Genomic DNA, 23,552 nt, shown 5'->3' on the forward strand with positions numbered 1-23,552 from the left:
GTAACCACCCAAATATTGGACACTTTATCTCATGTATTAAATTAATCATGGCTGACTGTGAATAGCGGATTTTTTATGATGATGCCTCTATGGCAGTAGGTGTCACTGTAAGTTCAAGAAAACAAAAAAATTACTGCGAGCACCTTAATTGAAAAATAATGTAACAATGCAAAAATAATGCAAGTGTACTATGTGCTGTGTGCGCTACGCACCTGTCACAATATACTTAAAGGAATAGTTCACCCAAAAATGAAAAATCTCTCATTTACTCACCCTCATGCCATCCCAGATGTGTTTGATTTTCTTTCTTCAGCAGAACACAAATGAAGATTTTTAGAAGAATATTTCAGCTCTGTAGGTCCATACAATGAAAGTGAATGGTGACCAGAACTTTGAAGCTCCAGAAAGCACATAAAAGCAGCATAAAAGTAATCCATATGACTCCAGTGGTGAAATCTGTCTTCAGAAGCGATATGATAGGTGTGGTCGAGAAAGACCTTTGACCAGCCCCGACCAGTAGGTGGCGATATGCACAAAGAATGTGAATCTCCAAAAAAACAAAAGAAGAATGTGGAAGTGAAAATGGAGATTTATAGTAAAAAAAAAAAAAAAAAACTTAAACATTGATTTGTTTATCACCCTCACCTATCATATCGCTTCTGAAGACGGATTAAACCACTGGAGTCTTATGGATTACTTTTATGCTGCCTTTATGTGCTTTTTGGAGCTTCAAAGTTTTGGTACCCATTCACTTGAATTTTAATTTTTGGGTGAACTATTCCTCTCTCTCTCTCTCTCTCTCTCTCTCTCTCTCTCTCTCTCTCATATATATATATATATATGTATATACACACACTGCCGGCCAAAAGTTTGGAATAATGTACAGATTTTGCTCTTATGGAAAGAAAGTGGTATTCAACTGATCAGTACAGTCAGGACATTTATAACGTTTTTTATAGTCAGGACATTAATAACATTAAGATCCATAACACCCTTTTCCACTTATCTGTTGTCCAATGTCTGTGTTTCTTTGCCCATTCTAACTACACCCGAGTCTTCTCTTTACTGTTGTACATGAAACTGGTGTTGAGTGGGTAGAATTCAATGAAGCTGTCAGCTGAGGACATGTGAGGCGTCTGTTTCTCAAACTAGAGACTCTGATGTACTTATCCTCTTGTTTAGTTGTACATCTGGTCTTCCACATCTCTTTCTGTCCTTGTTAGAGCCAGTTGTCCTTTGTCTTTGAAGACTGTAGTGTACACCTTTGTATGAAATCTTCAGGTTTTTTGGCAATTTCAAGCATTGTATAGCCTTCATTCCTCAAAACAATGATTGACTGACGAGTTTCTAGAGAAAGCTGTTTCTTTTTTGCCATTTTTGACCTAATATTGACCTTAAGACATGCCAGTCTATTGCATACTGTGGCAACTCAAAAACAAACACAAAGACAATGTTAAACTTCATTTAACGAACCAAATAGCTCTCAACTGTGTTTGATATTATGGCAAGTGATTTTCTAGTACCAAATTAGCAATTTAGCATGATTACTCAAGGATAAGGTGTTGGAGTGATGACTGCTGGAAATGGGGCCTGTCTAGATTTGATCACAAATGACTTTTTTCAAATAGTGATAGTGCTGTTTTTCAGTTGAATGCCACTTTGGTGAATTAAAAGTACCAATTTCCTTCTGAAACAAACAAAATCTTTACATGATTCCAAACTTTTGGCCACCAGTGTATATCTATCTATCTATCTATCTATCTATCTATCTATCTATATATATATATAGAAATAAATATGAATATGACCTGGGCATGTTTATGACAGGCTTTCTGAAATTCACCCTAAGACTGCATTAGCTCCAAGTCAACTTCACCCATATGGCTTTGTCTTATAAAGCATTTTATTAGCACTACAAAAATTTTTGGTTGCTAAATGGTTCTGCAGTTATCATGTCTGTATCCGGCCAGTAGGGGGCAGTGCTGACTATGTCGACATGCTTTCCATATTAAATAACACTCCACAAAACGTTGAGTCATGGAACATGAAAACACTTTTGTGATTGTACGTATTTTTACCAGAGCAAAAAAAAAAAAAAAAAAAATAAAAATATATTTTTATTTTTTTTTTCACCATAGCGAAGAGGAAACCGCCTGAAGATGATTGGGTGGTGATGTTTATGAAAATATAAACATCACCACCCATGTCATTAACAGAGGGAGAAAACTGATGCAGAAGCGATTATAAAATATTCAACTTTATCAACCTATTATGGTAGGGCTATATGAAAAATAACCACCCATGCTTATTCGTTTTTAGTTTGCATTTAAAGACAGTCTTAATCTTTCCCTGTGTGCATAATCTGAGGAGATGTTCTCCTTTATCTCTCTTGTCATATCAAATATCTGATCTGAGAATGAGAGCAGGTGTTCCCTTCTCTCGATGTGAAGGAGCCAATCACGGCAGACGTTGCCTTTAACGCCATATAAGGGCAACGCTCGAGTGCTCTCGGTAGTGTGCATCGTGTTTCCCGTGCTGCTGAAGGCGTGCATTGTTCTGTCTGGCCAGAAAACATGTGCAGCTTTAGACATAAGCACTTTCATGTTGTGTTGTCATATTCAAATATTGCAGTAGCATCAAGCATCATTAGCACTCCTTCTTCAGGGAGTGGCATTACTTTATAAATAAAAGTGTAGATCAATATGGGTTTTTTCCAGTGCTCGAATTGAGGGGGGGCTGGGGGCACCGGGACCCCCCCCATAAGCCATTAGGGACCCCCTCCATAAGAAGCTTCGCTGCTTGCAAAGCAGAAAATTGAAATTACATCTGATCTAACGGCCAAAGTTAGGAACGTATTACTGCAGCCCACCGTCAGAATAAAAACTCCCTAATGTATCTTCCTCATATACCAAATACTTTTAAAAGAGGCGCGTTAGTTATTTTTGCATTAAAAGCGCCTTTTTTCACACTCTCACATGGCTGCAAGCATTGTCCTTTCCCTCCTTCTCTTTCTTTCACGCGCACACAGAGACCGAGAGAGAGATATACCACATGAAGATGGTTTAAGTAGTTTCTTGCTTGTTTTTTTGTTTTTTTGTCAAAATTACAAACAGCATTTTAAATAATGACGGATTCATCTAGCGCTCACACGCAAGATTCTGAGAAAAATAGCGAGTCAAATTAAAATGTGAGAATCCATAAAATGTGTGATAACAGTAAACAACATGTCAGCGTCCTCGTCTAACTCAATGTGAAAAGCAAAATCTCAAACATAAGCTTTATAACGAGACCATCAAGCAGCAGGCTCTGCGTCAGTGTGTAATAGACCAGTAGATATGTCAACCGCTAGAAATGTATCAAGTATCATGTCTATTACGGTTATACAAAATCTGTGGCAAAGCACGTTCCCAAAAATCATTGTATTATAATCATCATTTTGCATTTCTCATGGCCATCGACGATAGTGCTCTCTCGTGCACGCACACGAGCAAACACATAGAGTGCAAGGAGAAAGAGCGTGCATCCATGGCGTGAGAAATGCAAAAATATGATTATTATACAATGATTTTTGGGAACGTGCATTGCTTTTGCATGTGCTGTATGTGTAGACATACAGTCAAGGGTGTAGATTTGGCTTACATTAATCATGGTATAAATAATGGGGGGGGGGGGGGCGGGTTGTACTAACATGTTTTTATTATGGGGGGGGGTTACCTCTCTCCCATCCCCCCCGGAATCTACACCCCTGCATACAGTATATAAGTAGAGGGGGCTTCAAGGTAAAAAAGGTTGGGAACCACTGGTCTGGCTCATATTTTCTTTTCTTTCTCCCCTTTTTCTCCCCAATTTGGAATGCCCAATTCGCTCTAAGTCCTCGTGGTGGCGTAGTGACTTGCCTCATTCCAGGTGGCGGAGGACAAATCTCAGTTGCCTCTGCATCTGAGACCGTCAATCTGTGCATCTTATCACGTGGCTTGTTGAGCGCGTTACCGTGGAGACCTAGCGCGTGTGGAGGCTTCACGCTATTCTCGGCGGCATCCACGCTCAACTCACCACGTGCCCCACCGAGAAAGAACCACATTATAGCGACCACGAGGAGGTAACCCCATGTGACTCTACCCTCCCTAGCAACGGGGCTAATTTGGTTGCTTAGGAGAGCTGGCTGGAGACACTCAGCACACCCTGGATTCGAACTCATGACTCCAGGAGTAGTAGTCAGCGTCATTACTTGCTGAGCTACCCAGGCCCCCCCTGGCTCATATATTCATAGAAAAACTATTTAAATAAATACAGCATATACAGATGCAGAATTGCTTCTTTCTGGTAGTTTATGTCATATAAAATATATTAACATTGTATAACATTTATGAATAACCCATTAAGCATTATTGCATTATACAGTGCTTAATAGACAGTTAAAACTGAAAATACATTAATGTAGTTATGAATGTCATGAAAGTTTGATTTGAAAGATTTAAATGTTGATGAACTAACTACTAATCTGTTAAGAATTAGTCATAACTACAGTAAGATTTGTTAATGGCAAATGGAAGTGTAAATTGTCATCAATATATTATTAGTTTATTAGTGGCTTAACAAGATCCGTCAGGACTGATGTTGTTTGGTGCTGCCTGTAAGGTTAATTTAAGAAATAATCATTTGAAAAAGGTTTATCAGAGAAGATGTCCTTTGTCATGTATGAAGAATCTTTTGTTAATGAATTCTGTCATAATTTTTAATGCATGCATGCTCTGTTGTGATACATTACTAGTTGTATCAACCTGAACACTGACTGTGCACCTAAATACCGGGGGGATAAAAAAATAATAATATAGGGGAAAAAGAAAAGAAAAAATCCCCAAGGAAATAATGTATTTTTTCAGGAATTAAATATCCATGTAGACTAATACACTGCATAATTTTTATTCTTTTTTTTTGTATTATTGTTTTCCAGTTAACATATTTAAACATCTTTAAAATGAGATACATTCATCTGAGAAGCAAAACTGAATAGGATATTAAGAAAATAAATCTTGAATTCAATTTAATTATTTTACCGTACAGTATTTTTTTTTCTTAAAGCATAAACTGCACTGAATTTTGTTAGAATCAATGCTTAAATGAATATTTCGAGTTCAATACAAGTTAAGCTCAGTCGAGAGCAGTAGTTGCACTGTCAATTACACACACACACACACACACACACACACACACACAAAACATTATTTTTGAGTTCTTCTTTTCTTAAAAAACAAAAAGCAAAAATCCGGTGTGAGGCATTTGCAATGGAAGTGAATGGGGGCCAATCCGTTAACGCTAAAATACTCACTGCTTCAAAAGTTTAGCCACAAGACATAAAGAATATGTGTGCTAACATGAGTTTAGTGTGATAAAATCACTTACTAACCTTTTCTGTGTAAAGTTATAATCAATTTTACAACTTTGTTCCCATGACAAAAGAACACGAACAACTCATGATGATTTAAACAACTTTCCAAGTCAAATAATACATAAGTTTTAATACAAGACAAAACTACTGATTAAATACTGTGTTTTACAGTGTGTACAGAAAGACTGTCAGGTGAACATGTACAAATGACCAAAGTTGAAGTTTGCAAAGCAGTCCAGCTTTCTCCTGTTTTCATAAAAAGTCCTTGTATAGGTGGATTAGAATTCTTGCCTTCTTTGTTGAGATGTGCAGAAAAGCTCTTTTTAAGGTAGCAAATTCTGAGCCGTCTTCCTGTATGACATAATCTCTTTCAGCCTTTCCTTTAGTCTTGGGTGAAACATTTTGATTGGTGCTTATTCTAAAGGCAGTGAAAAGCGGCAGCACATTTTGTAAGGAAGGAAAAAAATGGTGCAAAATCTTTTAGCAGGGTTGTGTACAGCAAAACACATACTCCCTCAATACTTATGCATACTCCAGAGTGATTTAAAGGGATAGTTCACCCAAAAATTTAAAAAACAATTATTGTTGTTCCAAACCTTTCTTTCTTTCTTTCTTTCTTTCTTTCTTAAATGAATGAAGGAATGAAACACAAAAGGAGATGTTAAACTCTTTTATCATCAGTGCTGTGTAGTTTACTTCTGAATTGTAATGTGGTATTAATTACAAATGACACGATTAAAATTGTAGTCAGTAATGTAATCTTTTGGATTACATTTTTAAAGTAATTATGTCTGAACTATTTCTTGTTTGTTTAATTTCACATGCATTTGAGTAGGATAAGCTTGTAAAAAGCATTACAGAAAACTTAGTTAATGGATCACAGTATGAGAATTGATATGATTTCTAAGTGAAATAAAAAAAGGCACATAAAATGTTCTTACCTCGGCACTTTTGGCATTATACAAATGCTATCCAAGTGTGGTAACAGAGCAGACCAGTTATATTAGTAAATAAACGTCATAAAAACATTCAAAAGTTATTCTACAATTGGAAACATTTGAAGACTTACCGAACACAAATCAGCTGTAGGCTGGTTTAGATTTTTTTTATATACTGTATATTTAATAATTAGAGGATTAGAGCGATCATTAAGTTACATGTTACCATTTAAGCCATAAAAAGTAACTGTAATCTGATAACGAGTATTTTAACATTTAATTACAGGTACTTGATTTTTGTAATCTGATTACATGAACCAGATTACATGTAATCCATTACTACACAGCTCTAGTTATCATTCACTTTTATTGTATTGAAAAGACATGCAAAGAAAGTGAATGGTGACTGAGGCTAACATTCCGTCGGGCAGCTCTTTTTATCTTCCAGGGAAGAAAGAAAGCCATGGAATGGAACGACATGAGGGTGAGGAAAGTTTTGGGTGAACTATCTGTCTAAATTACCCTCCAGAAAAATGTAATTCCTGTAGCAATTACTATAGGTCAATTCCAACATTCGAATAATTTTATCTACAAGAAAATCTCCATAATTGCATCCAAGTGAATTTAACCCACCTTCCCTGTTGTGAGATTAGCCAGACTAGATTAACAGCTAACTACAAACCTGATATGCCTGATTAGGGTGTAGTTTCTCATCCAGTCAAGTCTCATTTACTCTGACACACTGTATATGCAGCATCAGACTGATCAGTAGCATGAAGCTGACTTTAATTTAACACGAATTGAATCAAAAGAGGTCGGTTTGGTGTTGTATTCTTTGCAAAGATTTATAAACTGTGGTGTTTAAATTTAGACCCACCCAGTTATGCTGTAGTCTAAGTGTCGACCACAAAACTAAAAGTGACAAACAGTTTTACTACAATAATATGTGCAGAGGGACCAACTGTAGACACACAAAACAGGGACAGGAGACAAGGGTGTGACGCTGCATTGCATCCAACTAAACATGCCCTGCTTTTCATTACATCATGAGTCTTTTATTCCCAGAGTCCCATGTGCCTCCGTCCTCATATGACAGGTGTCCTGGTGTTCACGAGACCTGATTTTCAGGATATGCTCTTGATGCAAAATGATTATACTGAACTTACCAAAAAGATTTAATGTCATATGTAGTGTCACATGACTACAGCAAATAATATACAGTGATCCCACAATTAAAAATGTGTGAATGTCACTGCAATATAAATAGCACGATATCAAACCAAGTAGCATTTGACAGATCTGAAAGAGAAATGTGCTTAATGAATGACTCAATGTTTAAATCTACTCAACATGTGTGTGTACATGAGGGAAAAAGCCTTGAACATGTTAAGATTGAGGTCAAGAAAGTTATGTACAGTATCTTCTCATTGTAAATGATTACAGGTACTACTGCTGTAGTATTACATATTGGCGCTAACCCTTTTACTGCATGGGCAATCATATATTTTCTAACATTGCACAACCCAAAAATCTTAGTGATTTAGGAGTGATTTAGCTATGATGCGCATGGTCAATGGTGCAATTTTATTTTAGGAAGCAAAACACAATACGGTATTGTGGAGGTGAAGGCGTGGTCAAGCACCCATCTGGGGATAGGGAAAGCGGAAAAGACATCCACCTGAGATGAACTGTGACTAATTACCGTTTCCATGTTCACAGTGAGAGTCGGGGGAGATAAAAGAGGGCCCAGTCCACCGAAAGGGAGAGAGAGCCCGGCTGGGAAGCTGTTTGTGTGTTTGAATTGAATGTGTTTATTTTCTGTTAATAAAAAGTGACATTCCTCAGTTGGAATCGCCATGTCCCGCTTCCTCATTTTCCTGGGTTTCGGCACCAGTGTAACAGATGTTCGTATTTGGGTCAAAAGGAGGAAGCGGGCCATGGCGATTCCAACTCAGGAAAGTCACTTTTTATTAACAGAAAATAAACACGTTCAATTCAAACACAAAAACAGCTTCCCAGCCGGGCTCTCTCTCTCTCCCTTTTGGTGGACTGGGCCGTGCTGTATCTCCCCCGACTCTCACTGTGAACATGGAAACGGTAATTAGTCACAATTCATCTTAGGTGGATGTCCTTACCACTTTCCCTCTCCCCAGGGAGCTTGACCACGCCTTCACATCCACAAGTACACCTCCTTGAGAAACTGCATTAAGATTTTGCTCATTATAGTTCATATTAAAAAGGTAGAGAGGTAGCACCGTCATTTATGGATTATGGGTATATATATCCTCAGTGCTCACAGTCTGTACTTTAACCTCATAGTTGTGCTTTCATATGAAGTGAAAGTTTCATTGGGTGATGGAGTATGAGGAGGGCGTGGCCGGGCCATGAGGGTGCATGACTGGTGCTTAATCAGCTGATCAGCAGGAGAGCGAGATAAAGGTGAGCCGGAGACACCAGTTCGAGAGAGATGCACGCGGCTGCGCTGCATGTGCCATCTAACGCTGTCATCTAACAGTGAGGCAGTTCTTCTCTGGCCTTTTAACAGTTGCACAATATTACATAACACTTGCACGACTCCACTGTCTGGTATGTATGCCCAGTCAAAACAACAGCCATGTTATTCTAACCCTTAAACTTGTAACTTAAAGAAATATTGATACTTCTACGGAGAATTTAGCTCATTCACACCCAGTTTGTCTGATTTTGCAGTTTTTCCTCTGTGCTTTCCAGAGTTACAGTGATATGTATATAAAAATATATGTTCATCCATGCATTTTGATAAGAAAACATTTTTACTAACAAAAAATACCATGGAACTACCGTGCTTTGTTTTTTGTTTTATTTATTTATTTTATGGTAAAATTGTATTACCATGATGTTTTGGACAAGAATCATGGTATCATGGTATTCTTTAAAGTAACTTGGAGAACTATGCAGATACCATGGTATATGAATAATTACCATGGTACTGCCATAGAAACCATTACTATCCCATAATACCTTCACAATACTTTTTTTATAAGGATTGTATATTGTATGTACAGTAGGATCTCTGTGTCTGTATTCTACATGCTTCAGCTTGTGTAATGTTGAAATGATGTTGTCTGATGTATTTGTGCATGTTCTGAAAAGTTTCATGATTGTGCGTCTACAAACATGTTAAGACAGTGGTGGTGGTGTAGTGGACTAAAGCACTGAACAGGTAAGCAAAAGGTTGTTGGTTCAATTGAGCAAGGCACTTAACTCCAGGTTGTTCCAGGGGGATTGTCCCTGTAATAAGGGCACTGTAAGTCACTTTGGATAAAAGCATCTGCCAAATGCATAAAATGAAAATGTAAGACAGACAGAAAGCCTTGAATCAGAGCATGTAATTGCAATACACAGGTCTGAATATCTATCAGGAAATTAAACAAATGCAGAAGTTGCTGGAGGCTTTTCTTGTAGCAGGACAGCATAGGTGAATTACAGACCAGGCCAGTGGGGCTGGGGCTGGGGCTGGGACTGGGCCTGTTGGGGTCGGGGTCTGGTCTGCAAGGTCTCCTTTTGATGCACTTTGCTGATTTTGATAAAGTAAAATTAACAATAACGTTTATATTGTCACTGATATTTCAAAATGCAATCTAATTTTCGGACTATTATTTCATATGTTAGGTTTTATATAGTTAAGCTTTATTCTTTGTATAAAAGGGCTGTCGAACAAAAAACTTTTATCATACTATTCATTGATATAACTGCATGTTTGCCCTACATTACAAAAAAAAACAAACAAAAAAAAAACAAAAAAAATGGCTTAGGTGTTTGGGGAAAAAAAATGTATTGATATTTTACTTTGTGTGGTTCAAAAGTACTGATTAAACTAGATACGTAAAGTTTGTCGAGACAAACTATAATGTTGGTCTGACAAAACATTGTCTGAAAGTTTTAAATAGTTTTAAATGATTGAAGTTAGACATTTTTACAGGTTTTACAGAAAGAAGATACTGTAGGAGCCTTCTGTAGGTGTTTGATGAAGTTAAAATATTTCATAATTTATTATGGCAGCTTTAAATATATGCATTTTGTATACATTATTTGTAGTATTTACATTGAGTTTACATTATGCATAACAAAAGTTAAAATGGTACTGTCTCTTTTTTCTCCCCTTTTCTCCCCAATTTTGAATGCCCAATTCCCAATGCGCTCTAAGTCCTCGTGGTGGCGTAGTGACTCCCCTCAATCCAGGTGGCGCAGGACGAATCTCAGTTGCCACCGCGTCTGAGACCATCAATTCGCGCATCTTACCACGTGGCTTGTTGAGCGCGTTACCGCAGAGACATAGCGCGTGTGGAGGCTTCACGCTATTCTCCACGGCTTCCATGCACAACTTACCACGTGCCCCATTGAGAGCGAAAACCACATTATAGCGACCATGAGGAGGTTACCTCATGTGACTCTACCCTCCCTAGCAACCGGGCCAATTTGGTTGCTTAGGAGACCTGGCTGGAGTCACTCAGCACACCCTGGATTCGAACTCGCGAATCCAGGGGTGGTAGTCAGCGTCTTTACTTGCTGAGCTACACAGGCCCCTATGGTACTGTCTCTTTAAGAACAGTGGCTGTTCAGCAAACGTGTTTCGGTTGAGTGGTTTCTTTACCACATCCGTGTTGTGTGTTTGAATTAATCTGACTGTAAATAACAGAACAGGTATTAAAAAAAAATTAAATCAATGAAAATAGATTGCGTAAATCTCAACTTTCAACCAAAAAAAATTGGTCCCGGGGCCCTTGCTAGTCATAATCCACCCCTTCAGGACAGCTATACTGTTAATAATAACTGTTGCTCCTCACCTATTTCCTGCCATTCAGGATTGTGAGTCTGTAATCATGATCAAGAAAACCACTGTGCCCTGAAAAACAGAATATTAGAGGAATGACTCACAACATTATATATGTAAAGAAGAGATACAGATTGTTGCAAGGGGTGTTATTCATCTGCAAGTGTAACAAGTATTGATTATTATTATTATTATTATTATTTAAAGACCCCATGACATCAAAAATGAAGTTAGGTGGCTTTTAGTCTGTTTGCTTTGAGGCCATCTTTGGAGTACCATGTTAATACCATGGTACATGAATCCAGTAATACACGTAGTGTATACCTTTATATAATACAGCATTATATAATATAGTCTTTAGCTTTTCTAAAACAGGTGTTTTAGGAAAGAACATCTGCATTGTAATAGCTGTGATCTATGTGTATTTGAATGTGAGGAGATCTGGCTGTGTGTCAAAACCTAGTGAGCTACCTACTTGGACAGCATTTTGGGCACCATAATCTGAAAACCTACTGACCTACCTTATTTAGACAATATGTTTGTGCAGCAAAGCCTCAAAACCTGGTGAGCAGTCTACTTAAACAGCATACAGGTGCATCTCAATAAATTAGAATGTCGTGGAAAAGTTCATTTATTTCAGTAATTCAACTCAAATTGTGAAACTCGTGTATTAAATAAATTCAGTGCACACAGACTGAAGTAGTTTAAGTCTTTGGTTCTTTTAATTGTGATGATTTTGGCTCACATTTAACAAAAACCCACCAATTCACTATCTCAAAAAATTAGAATACATCATAAGACCAATAAAAAAAACATTTTTAGTGAATTGTTGGCCTTCTGGAAAGTATGTTCATTTACTGTATATGTACTCAATACTTGGTAGGGGCTCCTTTTGCTTTAATTACTGCCTCAATTCGGCGTGGCATGGAAGTGATCAGTTTGTGGCACTGCTGAGGTGGTATGGAAGCCCAGGTTTCTTTGACAGTGGCCTTCAGCTCATCTGCATTTTTTGGTCTCTTGTTTCTCATTTTCCTCTTGACAAAAGGTTCAGGTCTGGTGAGTTTGCTGGCCAGTCAAGCACACCAACACCATGGTCATTTAACCAACTTTTGGTGCTTTTGGCAGTGTGGGCAGGTGCCAAATCCTGCTGGAAAATGAAATCAGCATCTTTAAAAAGCTGGTCAGCAGAAGGAAGCATGAAGTGCTCCAAAATTTCTTGGTAAACGGGTGCAGTGACTTTGGTTTTCAAAAAACACAATGGACCAACACCAGCAGATGACATTGCACCCCAAATCATCACAGACTGTGGAAACTTAACACTGGACTTCAAGCAACTTGGGCTATGAGCTTCTCCACCCTTCCTCCAGACTCTAGGACCTTGGTTTCCAAATGAAATACAAAACTTGCTCTCATCTGAAAAGAGGACTTTGGACCACTGGGTGACAGTCCAGTTCTTCTTCTCCTTAGCCCAGGTAAGATGCCTCTGACATTGTCTGTGGTTCAGGAGTGGCTTAACAAGAGGAATATGACAACTGTAGCCAAATTCCTTGACATGTCTGTGTGTGGTGGCTCTTGATGCCTTGACCCCAGCCTCAGTCCATTCCTTGTGAAGTTTACCCAAATTCTTGAATCGATTTTGCTTCACAATCGTAAGGCTGCGGTTCTCTCGGTTGGTTGTGCATCTTTTTCTTCCACACTTTTTCCTTCCACTCAACTTTCTGTTAACATGCTTGGATACAGCACTCTGTGAACAGCCAGCTTCTTTGGCAATGAATGTTTGTGGCTTACCCTCCTTGTGAAGGGTGTCAATGATTGTCTTCTGGACAACTGTCAGATCAGCAGTCTTCCCCATGATTGTGTAGCCTAGTGAACCAAACTGAGAGACCATTTTGAAGGCTCAGGAAACCTTTGCAGGTGTTTTGGGTTGAATAGCTGATTGGCATGTCACCATATTCTAATTTTTTGAGATAGTGAATTGGTGGGTTTTTGTTAAATGTGAGCCAAAATCATCACAATTAAAAGAACCAAAGACTTAAACTACTTCAGTCTGTGTGCATTGAATTTATTTAATACACGAGTTTCACAATTTGAGTTGAATTACTGAAATAAATGAACTTTTCCATGACATTCTAATTTATTGAGATGCACCTGTATATACAGAAATCTGATATATGGCCTGCCGACCTAGAAAGCATTTTTAGGGCATTGTGGATTCAAAACCCAGTGAGTTGCCTAACTAGACAACATTCTTGGGAATCATAGACTCAAAACCTGTGCTGCCTACCTAGAAAGCATTTTAGAGCATCGTTGTCTCAAGACAGCATTTTTGGGAATCATTGCCTATAGGTTTGAAACCTATAGTGCTGCCTACCTAGATAGCATATTAGGGCATCTGGGTCTCAAAACTCAGTGAGCTGCCTACTTAGACAGCATTTTTGGGAATCATATAAACTCAAATCCACATATGCTGCCCAACTAGAAAGCATTTTAAGGCATCATGGTCTCAAAACCTAGTGTGCTGCATACCTAGAAAGCATTTTAGTGCACTGTGATCTCAAAACCCAGTGAGCTGCCTACCAGACAGCATTTTTGCTTATTATAGGCTCAAAATCTTTTGTGCTGCCTATCTATAAATCATTTTATGGCATCATAGTCTCAAAACCCAGTGAGCTGCCTCTCTAGACAGCATTTTTGGGAATAATATAAACTCAAATCCACATGTGCTACCTACCTAGAAAACATTTTAGTCCATCATGGCTCAAAACCCAGTGAGCTGCCTATCTAGACAGCAATTTTGTGAAACATATAGGCTCAAAACCTAGTGTGCTGCCTACCTAGACAGCGTTTTTGCATATTATAGGCTCAAAATCTTGTGTGCTGCATACCTAGAAAGCATTTTAGTGTATTGTGATCTCAAAACCCAGTGAGCTGCCTCTCTAGACAGCATTTTTGGGAATAATATAAACTCAAATCCACATGTGCTACCTACCTAGAAAACATTTTAGTCCATCATGGCTCAAAACCCAGTGAGCTGCCTATCTAGACAGCAATTTTGTGAAACATATAGGCTCAAAACCCAGTGTGCTGCCTACCTAGACAGCATTTTTGCATATTATAGGCTCAAAATCTTGTGTGCTGCCTACCAATAAATAATTTTAGGGCGTCATGGTCTCAAAACTAGTGAGTTGTCTACTTAGACAGCATTTTTGGGAATCATATAAACTCAAATCCATGTGTGCTGCCTACCTAGAAAGCATTTTAGGCCATCATGGTCTCAAAACCCAGTGAGCTGCCTGTCTAGACAGCATTTCTGTGAAACATATAGGCTCAAAACCTAGTGTGCTGCCTACCTAGAAAGCATTTTAGGGCATCATGGTCTCAAAACTAGTGAGTTGCCTACTTAGACAGCATTTTTGGGAATCATATAAACTCAAATCCACGTGTGCTGCCTACCTAGAAAGCATTTTAGGCCATCATGGTCTCAAAACCCAGTGAGCTGACTAACTAGACAGCATTTTTGCATATTATAGGCTCAAAACCTTGTGTGCTGCCTACCTATAAATCATTTTAGGGCATCATGATCTCAAAACTAGTGAGTTGCCTACTTAGCATTTTTGGTAGTCACGGGCGCAGCTAAGATGCCCAGGAATGCCGCGTGTATGATGCCCCAAAAACGTTGTCTAGGTAGGCAGCTCACTAGGTTTTGAGCTACAGCCCGCTTGTATGAGTTCAGTGTGTGAGAGAGTCAAACGCCAGCAGGGCAACAAGCACACGGACGGCCATAGTAAGTTCCTAAACTTATGAAACTCTTTTGGCGCACTTTTTTGTTTTATTATTGGTACTTTGTTTTATTGTCATTAAAACGAAACATTGGTGCATTAGTTATATACATTATATTTCACACGTGCCTTCAGAGTGTGCAGTTGAATTACGTTTTCCATCATAAGCCCACATTGATTTGCCTACTTGAGATTTCAGTCGCGTATCCAGGCATGTTGTGTGTTTCCGAAATAATTAGATTTGATTTAATGCTCAATAAATGTTCATTATTTGTATGCTAGTGATGGCTGGTCGTGTGATGTGTTTAGTGTGTAAATATGTGCGGCAGTGTTTTTATATTTTAATAAATTAACAGATGTGATTTTAGGAATGGAGGATGAAGATGACGTAATTATCAATGAACTCGTGTCACGTGAAACGGCTTGAAACGCCCTTAGCGATTGTCGCGTATTGTCAGTTTTACTCGTGATAAAGTAGCGAATCACAACTAACTTGACGACAGTTGTGTGCTATTTATAGTGTCCCTACTGAAAAATGACCAGTGGTCTGTTAGCCTGAGACATCTGGAGTGTGTGTAAAATTGTGCTGGTTTTGGAACTGCATACTACTCCTACTAGGAATGTAGTATGCAGTATACACACAGCAGGGAAAACTGTATCCCACAATGCACTTGACTCCACCTTCACTGTTGATGGTGAAATTGAGATATCCGCTATAATCGTTTGGTCATTTAGGCTTAACTAAGTCTTTTTAATTGGGCTGTCTAAATATACTCGAAATTTGATGTAATGTCGATAATCTGATAAAAATGCAATAAATAAATTAATGGATGCATTTTGCTTATGTAAACATGCAACGTAGTAAGGCCACGTTACAGTGTTTTCACAAGTTTGCACACCTTTGCATACTGTCACAACATACCGTTCATAAAAAATGCTAATGTTTAGTATGCAGTAGTTAGTACAAAAATGTTACATACTGAACAATGTATATATCTCAGTAAAATAAAGTACTAGAAATTGAATACTAATCTATGTATCTATGTCATCTGTAATCTATGTGTCCACTGCATACTGTTTTTTTTTTTAAACTTAGCAAATTATTATGCAGTTATTTTTCAACATATGCTACATTGTTGACACATGCTAGTTGTTTTCACAAGAGGCTTTCAGTTATCACATCTAAAAAAAAAAATAATCCCCCCCCACCACACACTTAAATCCCAGTAGATAGGATTGTGGTTTGAAATGATTTCTGACATGGAACATCAAGTGAGACACATTGCATTCTCAGATAAAGTATTCCATGCATATTTCTTGCAAGTAAGCTGTAGGCTATACTGCATATTTTAGCAAATGTTGTTGGTCATCAGGCCCGGCTCCACGGGGGGGCCAGGGGGGGCCTGGCCCACCCAATCAGGAGCTTGGCCCACCAGAAGCCATGGATTAATAGTGATGTTCGCACGGCACTTAATGTGCGGACCTCCGCTTTTAATTCCGGGAACGCGGAGGAGCATAAACAAGCCAGTTATGCCCTCCGAAAAACTATCAGAACAGCAAAACGCCAGTACAGGAACAAGATTGAAGGACAGTTTAACACCACCAACTCTAGAAGCATGTGGCAGGGAATTAACATCATCACGGACTTTAAAGGGAATAAAAACTCCACCATGAACACCGCTGCCTCTCTCCTGGATGAGCTAAATACTTTTTATGCTCGTTTTGAGGGAAATAACACCGCGCTCGCGGAGAGAGCTCTCGCGGCCGAAGCTGCAGAGGTTAGTTAGACGCCAAGTGGTTAGAGTAGGCAGCAACATCTCCTCATCACTGACCCTCAACACTGGAGCCCCACAGGGCTGTGTTCTCAGCCCACTCCTGTATTCCTTGTACACACATGACTGTGTGGCAACATATAGCTCCAATGTCATCATTAAGTTTGCTGATGACACGACGGTGGTAGATCTGATCACTGACAATGATGAAACAGCCTACAGAGAGGAGGTGCACACTCTGACACACTGGTGTCAGGAGCACAACCTCTCCCTCAACGTCAGTAAGACAAAGGAGCTTGTGGTGGACTTCAGAAGAAAAGACGGAGAACACAGTCCCATCACCATCAATGGAGCACCAGTGGAGAGAGTCAGCAGCTTCAAGTTCCTCGGTGTCCACATCACTGTGGAACTCACATGGTCCATCCACACTGAAGTCGTTGTGAAGAAGGCTCATCAGCGCCTCTTCTTCCTGAGACGGCTGAGGAAGTTTGGAATGAACCGCCACATCCTCACACGGTTCTACACCTGCACTGTAGAGAGCATCCTGACTGGCTGCATCTCTGCCTGGTATGGCAATAGCACAGTCCACAACCGCAAAGCCCTGCAAAGGGTGGTGCAAATTGGCAGACACATCATCGGAGGTGAGCTTCCCTCCCTCCAGGACATATATACCAGGCGGTGTGTGAAAAAAGCTCGGAGGATCATCAGAGACTCCAGCCACCCGAGCCATAGGCTGTTCTCATTGCTACCATCAAGCAGGCGGTATCGCAGCATCAGGACCCGCACCAGCCGACTCCATGATAGCTTCTTCCCCCAAGCAATCAGACTTTTGAACTCTTGATCTCCCACGATCAAAATACATCAGCACTGCACTTTATTACTCTTACTCTTATATCTCACACCGGACTGTCATAAATTATATTATTATTATATTATATTCTCTCTTAACAACTTACTATCAACCGACAGCCTGAATGTCAATACAGTACAATACAACCTACTGTACATCCTATATATACTATATATACTTTTTTTTTATTGAATAGTGTGTATCTATATTGTGTATATTGTATACTGTACAGTGTATGTTATTATTTGTATATTGTGTTGTGTGTAATTATGTGTATATTAGACTTTAATTTGTGTTGTGTTCAGTTGATGTTATTGTAAATTGGTATATGTCTCATCACTGTCACGACTGCTATGTTGATCGGAACTGCACCCAAGAATTTCACACACTATTGCACTTGTGTATATGGCTGTGTGACAATAAAAGTGATTTGATTTGATTTGACAAAAATGCAGCAATTCTGTCCCAAATGATTTAAATAAGGCAAATCCTCATCAGCTGGCTCTGAAATCATACCCCCGAACTCTTCTTAGAGGGAGGGAGAGATATTTTTCGGCCGCTTGGTATCAGTCACGACCGTGGCTTGAATATTCCGTAGAGCGCGACGCATGCTTTTGTTTTCCGTGTCAAGTATTTGGTGTTGCTTTCTCCAAGAAGGATACTTTGTTTCAACGGGTTTTAGAAACTGGAAAGCAACATTAGAACGTGACCACGGTCTTCAAAACATGCTTGTAGCCAGGCTCATTTATAAGCCTCAACTGTGTAGGCAGAATTTCGCCGCCGACAGGTGTCAGGGGAGACCATAGCATGTTTACTCGGCCCCCAACAGATAGAAAAGAATCGATATTACATAAAAAGCATGGCAGGTGTTGTGAATTTTTTAGCAATCAATGAGCCTCCACTACATGGAGATCGGGAAACATTTGACAGTGAGGAGAATTGCATAGTCTGTTATAATCCGCTTTGGGTGCAATGGTGTTCCAGAGGAACATCTCATTGGCTTGTTAGAACTACAGCAGCTTGATGCATTTTACATCACCACTGAAATATTAAGACACTTGTCTCATACAGGATTCAATTCTGACAATATACTGAGCCAGTGTTATGATGGAGCATCAGTGATGAGTGGGGTGCATATCCCCTTCATCCACTGCTATAACCACCAGCTTCACCTCTCCATCATACATGCAATTCAAAATGAACCTTGTGCCAAAAGATTCTTTGACTTGTCAGGCTCCCTGTACTCTTTTTTTCAGGCATCATTTTGTCTGTCAGAGGTACAGTTACCCATATCTCAAGAGGTTGTTAGAAATCACTGGACAAGTCATTTTGAAGTTACCAAATGTGTTGTGGAGAACGAGGAAGTCATTCTTGACATTCTTTCCAAGGTTTCCGATGATGACAATGCCTCGGTTGACCTTGCAGAAGAAGCTTCTGGGCTTCTCTCTCAGCTGAAGCGACACCATTTTTCTGAAGTTGGAAAATTTCTGATTCATCTTCTTGCCATTTTGAAACCAGCCAATGCCATCCTACAGTCTCACCATGTTGATTTGTGCAGTGCAGCTGAAGTACTGCAGGTATCTCTTGTGCACTGAGAAATCTCAGAGAAAATGACAGTCAATTGTAGCAGTACTGCACTGGCATGTCTACTGATGAGCCCTCACCAAAACATCTACGGACTATTAATCCCTTCTATGCTGACTCTGTCATTTAATCACCTATAGGGCAAGAAGGGCAGTCAGGCTCTGAATGTTCCACTGAAGCTCCAAGGCGGCAGATGTTAAACATTGTTGATACAGCTGTATCAGAGATGGAAAACAGGTTTTCCACAAAGAATTTAGAGCTGATGCAAGCCCTCTCATGTTTGATTCCAAAATCCAACAAATTTCTTGACATTTAGCTGCTTGAGCCTTTCTGTAGTCTTGCAGGGGTTGCAAAAAGTGAGCCGCATAGTGAAATTCTTGTTGCCAGACTAATGCTGACCAAAAAGCTTCCAACTGATGCTGACTGTTCGGCTGTTTGCAAACTCTTGCATGAATACAAAGATGCATTTCCAGGTCTTCATAAACTGTATGTGTCTGCCCTGGTCATGGGCGTTTCTACTGCTTCATGTGAGAGCTCATTCTCCACTCTGGCAAGAATTTTTACACCGTTTCGCTGCACAATTCTTCATGAGAGGAAAAAAATCTTGTAGTTTTAGCTCATGAAAAATCAATAACACATGAACTGGACATGGTTGAGTTTGTGACCGAATTTTCTAAAACAAGCAGAAAGCTAATGTTGTAAATGTGATATCATGTGAAAATGTGAAAGTGATATCAATAGTTCGATGCACAGTCTCGGACCTGCACCTGTTGTGATAAAAGCTACAGTTACAAAATTGTTACAAAATCTGTTATAGAGGACAGTAAAATAATATTAAAAAAAAACTAGAGAAAAAAAGTTCATCAAGACAAACATTATGTTGGCTTGAGAAAGCCTGGCCAATATTTTGAAAAGCTTAAAGTCTGAAAGTTAAGTGTAAGGGGGTTCGATGGAAAGGAGGCGGCGAGAACAACTTAACCAAAAACACACAACCATAAACACACAGTACAGCTGCCTGTAATTCTCTCTCTCTCTCTCTCGAACTGTCGTCCCCGGCCACCTTTATCCCTCGCGTGCCCCCTCAGGCTGATTGGGGACCGGGCGTCCGTCATTCCAGCCCGGCCCCGCCCTCCTCAGCTCTACACTCCTCCCGGCGTTGCCTCAGGCCGGGGAGCCCCCGGCATGACGTACATCCCCCCTTCCTCTCCGGGGGGCGTGTCTTGCACCCCGACTGCTGGCAGGTCATCCCCGCCTTCCTCGACCTGGGAGGGGACAGGAGGGGAAAAACAACAACACAAAATAGGCGAGGGAAAGGCCAACACAGAGAGAGAGATAGAGGAGAGAGAGAAAAAGAAACTCACCGGTTCTCTGATGCGCCGTCGCGTGGTCTTCGATCACTCCTCCACCCTCTCAGGCGGACGGCAGCCGCTCCTCCCCGGGCGGACCGGAGTCAGACTTCCGACCCCCAGTGGACAGAATGCCCCTCCGCGTTCCTGGCATCCTGTGGGGACACTCTTCTGCCCCTGGCAGCGGCCCTACCACTCCAGGCGGTCGGGGAGTTGCTTCCCTCCTCCCCCCGCGGACGGCTGTCTTCTCTCGACCCTTCCGCGTTCCCGGGGGACGGCAGGGCACTCCTCCGCCCCCAGGAGCGTCTCCCTTGCTCCAGGCGGTCAGGGAGTCCAGGGAATCCCCTGTCGGATGGCAGCAGCGCTCCCCTGGGTGGAGGGCAGTGTCGAGGACTCTGCGACAGGAATCCCTCCTCCTTCCCGGGATTCGGCACCAGAGTAAGGGGGTTCGATGGAAAGGAGGCGGCGAGAACCGGCTTGACAACTTAAATAATAATTTAATAAACAACTTAACCAAAAACACACAACCATAAACACACAGTACAGCTGCCTGTAATTCTCTCTCTCTCGAACTGTCGTCCCCGGCCGCCTTTATCCCTCGCGCGCCCCCTCAGGCTGATTGGGGACCGGGCGTCCGTCATTCCAGCCCGGCCCCGCCCTCCTCGGCTCTACATTAAGTTTAATGATATAGATAGATAGATAGATAGAAGTTGGAGCAGTTGGCATGTATGGGGTGTAAAGCCCCTGGCCCACCAGGAATTTCACATGGCCCACCTTACTACAAGTTGATGGAGCTGGGCCTCTTGGTCATCCAGGTATCCCATGCATACAGAAGATTTGCATTTTGTCCTCAGTATGCACAGTGCATTGAAGTCCTAATAGGAGTAGTATGCCATTCCAAACATACCCTCAGAAAGTACGAAGTAAAATTTAAATTGCTTCTACTGGAAGTGAACTGGATTCTCACTCAAGTGTGTGAGTTTTTTGTGAAATGAGAAAATTGTTGTGTAAAGCCCCAGACGTGGTTCCTGGAAGTGAGGCTATTTCCTGATTGCTGGTATAGATAGGAATGTGTGATTTTGACCAAAAAATAAATAAAAAAATTATTAAGAAAGTATTATTATTATTTTTTTTTTGGCAATGTTAAATGTTGTCTGACTTTGTCCTCGATACAACACTTTCCATGCCAAATATTGTCATTGCACATGTTGTGGTCATATCCTCATTCTTTAGCCGCAACTGTTACTGGCAGCCAAGTTACAAGTGTATGTTATTGCTATCACAGTTGTCGCCCTTTAATTGTGGAGAACTGTGTGGTTTGGATGCCATTGTCAAGGCCAAGGTTAAAGTGATGTCAGGCCGAAACGCTTCAGCAATGTTTGTGGCCGGCTGATTCTGCTCATATCCAAAACACACATTCATGACCTACAGGCATTAGATCAATCTCAATAAAACCTTGATTAAATTAGCTCATACAGTTTAACTAGTCGTTCTGTACCTCTCAGAATAGTTACAGGAAATAGTTAGTGTTGGACTGACCCCACCACAGATGTTCACAGGGCTCTGTGTTTTGACTTTTTGGGAAGTACAGATACTTCCACCCCAACTCTGCCCAAGTTGATTTCTTATAGAATCCAACCAATTTTGAGTGTTGACATGCAGCATTAAGGCCTTTATTGCCTGACATGATGTAAGGGTGTTCTGGGTGGTTGTTAGGGTGTTGTGGGTGATTGCTAGGTTGATGCTACTGGTCCAAGTCAAAAGAGTCCACCCCCTATGATATTCTTGTATCTTATGGCTCAGACCCTCCTCCATTGTAAGTCTAAGGGCTTTTTTTCACTCGTTTTGTAAAGTCGTAAAGTCCACACACTTCTATATTATTAGTGTGTCTCAGTGTTTATTTCAAAGGAATGGTAGTGATGTTGTTATATAACTCAAGGTATGCAAGGCTTTTTTTTTTTTGTTAAAAAAAAAGGAATTTTGCAATTACATTTGGCATTGTTTTTTATTTTTTTATTTCAGTTTCAGTTACACAAAACATATCAAACATTTGAAATTTGTCTGACGATTAATTGTCAAAAATAATTGCGATTATGATGATAATTTCTTTTTAAGGCTATGATGATTGTCTCTTTTAGGGCTTTCACTATTAATTGTCATATAAATTGTCATATTTCTTAAGGTGCATGTGTGCTTCACACCTTAAGAAGTTATTTTTACATATTTAACTTCAAATATGTAAATTAAATAATAAAATAGGGATATATGATTTCCTTTTAAGGTTATAAAAACTTATGAATGACATGAAAAATAATGTTTTAAATATCAAAACATGTCTAAATACTTAAAATATGTCTCTCTTTTTGGTCAACTTTAGTTTTGGTCAATTTTACCTTAACACTGTTTTTTTTTTTGGAACTCATTTTTTATTACTTAAAAAAAATATATATTATAATAGAAATTATATATGATATTATATTATGCAATAGTAAAATATTTCTGTCCTAATTTCTTCACTTTCACGTTATTTTAATGCTCTTTGATTAAGCCCACCAGCCCTTATTTCTCATAAAGCAAAATCTTTGAGATTTTGTTTCATCATTTCGACACTCCACAGAAATAGTGTAAGTGTGCTTTTCTTAATCTGTGTAACTGCGTGTTATTAAAACTACATGTATGAACCTGCTATGACCAGGAATATTTGCCATTAAACAGTCGTTTAAAGTGAAGCTGGAGCACTTTGCGTTTATATTTGTTCGTTTATATTTTCTGCTGACGGCGTGCGCATCAGAGCACTTGAGAAGCGCTTCACGTGCTCTTCTGGACAGGAGCTGCTCTGGTTGAGTACCATTTACATATTTGCTTAAAAATCCCTTATTTTGGGAATTAAAGTGTTATTGGAATTTTAAGTGCACAATAACTGTGGTTATCTCAAATAACTGCGATTAGATCAAATAACTGCGATCAGATGATTATTTAATAATTGCGATAGGCCTAATTTGAAATCGTATTTTAAAGCTGAATTGTATAGATGTTAAATAATTTTCTCCTAATATGCAGATGTAACCGGTCCTGCTCGAC

At 39.8% G+C, this 23,552-nt stretch overlaps 1 protein-coding gene across 1 annotated transcript in view; it reads left to right on the forward strand.

The window, feature by feature from the left end:
• The first annotated feature begins 14,870 nt into the window (after nucleotides 1–14,870).
• The window catches only part of LOC127418059 (plastin-3), a 50,242-nt gene continuing 41,560 nt past the window's right edge, over nucleotides 14,871–23,552 (forward strand). The window contains exon 1 of the mRNA XM_051658412.1: nucleotides 14,871–14,924. The gene's annotated coding sequence lies outside the window, so the exon portion shown is untranslated. The remainder of the gene's footprint in view (nucleotides 14,925–23,552) is intronic.

Source organism: Myxocyprinus asiaticus, chromosome 27, assembly GCF_019703515.2.
Source record: "Myxocyprinus asiaticus isolate MX2 ecotype Aquarium Trade chromosome 27, UBuf_Myxa_2, whole genome shotgun sequence".
In the NCBI taxonomy this organism is placed as follows: Eukaryota; Metazoa; Chordata; class Actinopteri; order Cypriniformes; family Catostomidae; genus Myxocyprinus; species Myxocyprinus asiaticus.